Genomic DNA, 5,149 nt, shown 5'->3' on the forward strand with positions numbered 1-5,149 from the left:
ATTGCCCAACCTTCCTTCCGAGGAGTGGCTGGTGGGTTTGAACCGCCAGCCTTCTGGTTAGCAGTCAAATGCTTTAGCCACTATGCTACCAGAGCTCCTTAGTAACCATAAATCCATGCCCTAACCAGGCATACAAATTGCTCTTTACTTCTGGTTAGGCCTTTGTTGAATTTTTAAACTGCCTTGCTCCCTATTCCCATCTAATAATTCCTTCAAATTTAATGATAGCTATCTCAAGAAAGTAGGTAGTGTCACACTTAAAATAGGAACTCAGCAGAATTTGAGGTTAAAATATTCCCTTCAAATATCAATTATTCCAAGTCCAAATTGCCCTAGGCGGACTTATCCTCTGTAACATCATCCATTACTTAGAACACATTTGTGAACTGCTATCTTCCTTGGCTGCTTCCCTCACAAACCAATGCATGGATTGAGCAGGAAGCAGGTAATAGGTTCACATCTGAAAAAATTTCCCAAAATGTTACTACTTAAATTAATTTGATTTTAGCAAATAATTGGTTGATCTTAAGACCTTCCAGAATATTTCTTAAGGAGAAGTTCAATAGAGGACATTTAGCCAATAGAATTCCTATCACTTCATTTGTTTTCTAAAATAAAATGATTTTTCTCTCATCAAAGGGACTTTCAAAGCAAGCCCTCTTTGCTCAGTTCACCTCTCTCTCAGAGCTAAAGGGAATTCCTCAGACAATGAGGTAATACCAAGCAGAGATTTTAAAATATTATTTCACTTTCCAACTGACACCCCACTACCCTTGACAAGCAATTAGAATTCCAAAACCCTTAAGAGAACAGGTAATTTTCATCACACCTATCTCTTTAGGTTGTTGGAAAGAAGAGTTCTCTTTATCATCATCTTTTAAGAGCATACCGAATGTTTGTCCTTTTAGAATTGCTATTTATTCTGCAAGGTAAATTTCAGTTTTGAGTTTTCAGAGTAATACTGTGATAACCCCATGTCTGATTAATAGCAAAAGAGGATGTGTGTGTGTGTGTTTACTTTTTTAATTTTCGAAACTTGGAGCATAGGGTGAGAACACTTTCTAAGCTAAAACCTCATAACACTATTTAGTACAGAGAGGATTTGGTAAGGAAGGGTCTATCTTAAAGAGCCAAGAGGGTTAAGAGAAGCGTTAATTGGCAAAGGAGGCCATCCTCATAAGGCAGGTTCATCTATTTGCCTTATGCTTCCAAGCAAAGCCTTAGATCCAATTCCACATATAAGAATAAAATGGGTCACATGTCTTACATCTTGCTCAAAGAGGCATCTTACCACGACCTCCTTTTTAGTGAATTGGCTTGAGCCTTCCCTTGGAGAATGGTCCTTGGGTGCTTGGTGTAGGGGTAAAAACTCCATTCATGGAATAGAGATAATACTGAACAAAAAAGTGTGTTAAGGCCTCCCACTACCAGGTGAGGGTTCAGGTTAGAGAAGTTTGGAGTCTTAGGTAAGATAGAGGTCCCCACATTCAGCAATACAAGCATTGAACTCCATGTCAGATTAATAGCAAAAGAGGATGTGTGTGTGTATGTGTGTGTGTGTGCGATACCTGTTCTCTTCCAGGATTCTCCACCCAGCCCAGAGTAAATGGTTTTTCCAAAGAGAAAGTGTAAGGAGGTAGGAAGGTGGCTTTGGACTCTGTGGCGCTTAAGTTTGTGTGTCAACTTGGTTGGACCTGGTTGAGTGGCTGGGCAGCTGAATGTAGTTTATTCCCCATGGTGAGATTGGTAATTAATTCCATGGTGGAATCTACTGGAGCAGCTGAATAACTGCTTTGGGTATGTGGTCTGCTTCCCATATATAAGAAATAGCTTTGGGAATGGTCTCCGGCTTATGGCATGCTTGAACTCTGCATGTAGCTGAGTCGTTGTTCAGCAGCCTGCCATGTTCTGCTGATCTTGGGACTTTCAATGGACTTGAATCAATGGCCTGCCATGTTGTTTGGGAACATCAGGACTGTCCCATTTTATTTGTTGACCTTGGGTTGTTAGCCTCAGCAGCCAGTAGCTGCCTGAGTGAAGAGATGCCTCTAGCTTCAGTGGGCTGGGAGCAAGAGGTAGAGCTGAAGCCCCAGGTTGAGGGGCTTTCACACAGCCCCTAGAGCCTGGCACTTAGAACTCAGACTTCTAGCCTCCAAAAACTATAAGTTAATAAACTCCTGTTTATTAAACCCATACCATTTCTGGCATATTCTTGTCAGAGTGACACTAGGTAACCAGAACAGACTCAGGCTGACCTTGATTAGAATCCTGTCTCTGCCACTTACAAGCTAAGCTACTTTGAGCAGGTTTCCTTAATCATTCTCAGTCTGTTTTCCCAACCATAAAACGGGAATAATAAGCACCATCCCACAGAGTGGTTATGAGAAATGAATGAGACAGGATACTGTAAATTGCTTATCATGGTGTCCGTCACATAGCAAGCTCTCAGTAAAGATTACTTCTTAACATTGTGGTGATCTTCTCTGTGGACCCATATCTCATGTTTCCTCTGAGCTGACAGCAGATGCCAATGAGAAAACTCTACTCAGCGAGTGCAAAAACACTGAGGCCAGATTTCAGGCCAATCTAAAAGCTAAAAGAATTGTGTAGCCAAATGCAATCTTAGCTCTTCTGAATTCCCATATGGGCTCCTCAAGGTAGAGTTGTCACAGAGGTTTGTGAATGTATAAAAGCATTGTATAAAAGCATTCTAGAAAGCCAAACGTACTGCATGCTTTAAAAGGGGTTGTTTTCACAAGATAATTACCACAGACTGGTGCGGTCAAGAGTCAAAGAAGGATAGATTCTCATCAGGGAAAAGTGCACACAGCAGAGATGCTTGGCAGAGTGTGGAGAGAGTTATGCTGTGACGTCAGGTTTGTGGGCCACAGCCACAGAAGCAGGGCTAGCAGGGCTATTACCAGTAAAAACGAATGCCTGTGAGAGGTTAAGAACTTCAGGCCCCAGGAACCACGAAAAATCACATGTGCTGTGGGAGAGCTGGTTCCTTCAATGTCTGAGGTCATTGCCAAATTCAATCTTTTCCCATAATAATATATTGCCTCTATTAATTTGCAGATTCCAGAGTGAGATAATATGAAAAGTACTGGATGCCTTGAAAATGGTCCCTTATCCATAACTAGAAATTATCTATATTGTAATTAGTTTGCTGTAACTAAAACTATGAGCCCCAACATGTCAATCTTTGTTCTTCATGGTGTTAGATGCTTGAGCAGCTTTATTTATTTATTTTTTTACTCTCTTTGGCAGTTACCTAATAATACTTGAAGAGAAGCAGTTTCTCACCCCAACTACCTCGCTTTGCTCCTATTCAACCTGTTAAACAAGCTTGTTGAGCAGTAAAGGTAGGAAAAATGCAGCCTTACTCACCTTCGGTCAATCTTTCCTTAATTGGGCAATCAGTTACATATTTCCAGTCCTGACAAAAGAGAAACACAATTTTGGCTTTCCAAGAGCATGTCATTAAGATTGCAATCCATGTATTTGACTTCTGGTTTCTGAGTTGCACTTATGTAACACCAATGGAACAGGTTTGCCTAGAGATACATGCTCTTCCTCCTTTACCTTTCTTGCTTCTTCACCAAGCAGAGGTTTAAAATCATCAGCTCAAATAAATAAATAAATAAAGCTTGATGTTTTAATGATTCCCTTTTACTTCCCTCTGGGTCATTCAGATCTGTAATTGAACCAATAGCCCAAAATGGTTATTCGTGCGGATATAATTGCACAACTATGTCTTTTATTTGTAAGACTAGTGAACTGAAGACATTAATTAATACACAAGTGTATTAAAAATGGGAGTGATTTTGTATTACCACATAATAAGTGCTCTCTAAATATTTGAATTGGACTTACTGATTCAAAGCTCTAGACTACTCCATGACTTTTGGGACAGTGGTCTGTCTTCAAACATCTGTGTGGGTTCAGTGCTGATCCAGGGTCTAATTTTCATTGGTCAGCAAGGGATCCGGGAGAGGGGAAGAGTGAAAATTCAGGACACTTCAGTAAGCTTTTTATTATGTATTTAAAATTATTCCCTTGAAAGAGCTGACATTTTTTGTGTGTATGATTTGGGTGAAAGTTTACAGAACAAATTCAGTTTCTATACAGCGGCTCACATACACTTTGTCTCAGGTCATTGATTACAATTTCTCACAATGCAACAGCTCCCCTCCCACTCTCTCCCCATAGTTACCTCTTCCTGGTGTCCTTCCCTCCCATGCACTCCTGCCCCCTGAGCTGTCTCCCTGTGCATAAGCAGCCCTTCTTTCTCCCATGATTCATCTCTCCAAGAAATGTATCAACTTAATGTAAATGTTCAGCTCATATGCCTATGAAAAAGCTGGCTTTTTATTCCAAGATTTTAGGCCTTCCTATCTACATCTCTGTACTTCTGTTATTTTTAATTGCATTGGTCCATGAAATCTAAATTCTGGGGACCACTGCTGGTAGGTCTAGAAAGATGAGAGCTGCCAGATGAGGATCGGCTGAGATTTCTATGTTCCTATTGCACATGCCACAGAAAAGCTGCTAGCTTTAGGCCAATAATAACCTGGCTAACAGGATACTGTCTCACTCTTTTCCTGATGTATGTAAATCTCTCTCTTCAACACTGGATGCCTCTGTTTTAAAATATGGGAAACCTTGGATCTAACTTGCCCTTTATTTGAACCCAGGAAGAGTGAGTGCTGGGTAAACCATGCTGAATCTTTTAAGATAGCATATTCCCTGAAGAATGAAAATAGAAGGAAACAAATAATTTCACCTCTTAAAAATACAAGCATGACCATACACCTAAGAAATTTGTAGGCAGGAAGCACCTTTTTGTTTTGTTTTGTTTTTGATTGTTTATGATCAATGTGATTTGTTTCTTCTCCAGCCAAACTTCCTTGAACCCTTGCTGGGAGAAGAGGCCACAAACAGATCCAGTCATTGCAACTTTCTCAGATCTAGGTGTGGCAGACAACAGCCCAGCTGGCGGCACTGAGGAAGCACCATTTTGATTTAACTGGACTGTGTCATACTGATGAAGGAAATAGTTTGGAAAAAAATTGTTTTAACCAAGAAGTCAAAGCACAGAATTCCAATCTCAGCTAAGTCCACCTAAGGAAATCTCTCTATATACCCA

Source organism: Orycteropus afer, unplaced genomic scaffold, assembly GCF_000298275.1.
Source record: "Orycteropus afer afer isolate SDZICR_OR568_19922 unplaced genomic scaffold, OryAfe1.0 scaffold00045, whole genome shotgun sequence".
In the NCBI taxonomy this organism is placed as follows: domain Eukaryota; kingdom Metazoa; phylum Chordata; class Mammalia; order Tubulidentata; family Orycteropodidae; genus Orycteropus; species Orycteropus afer.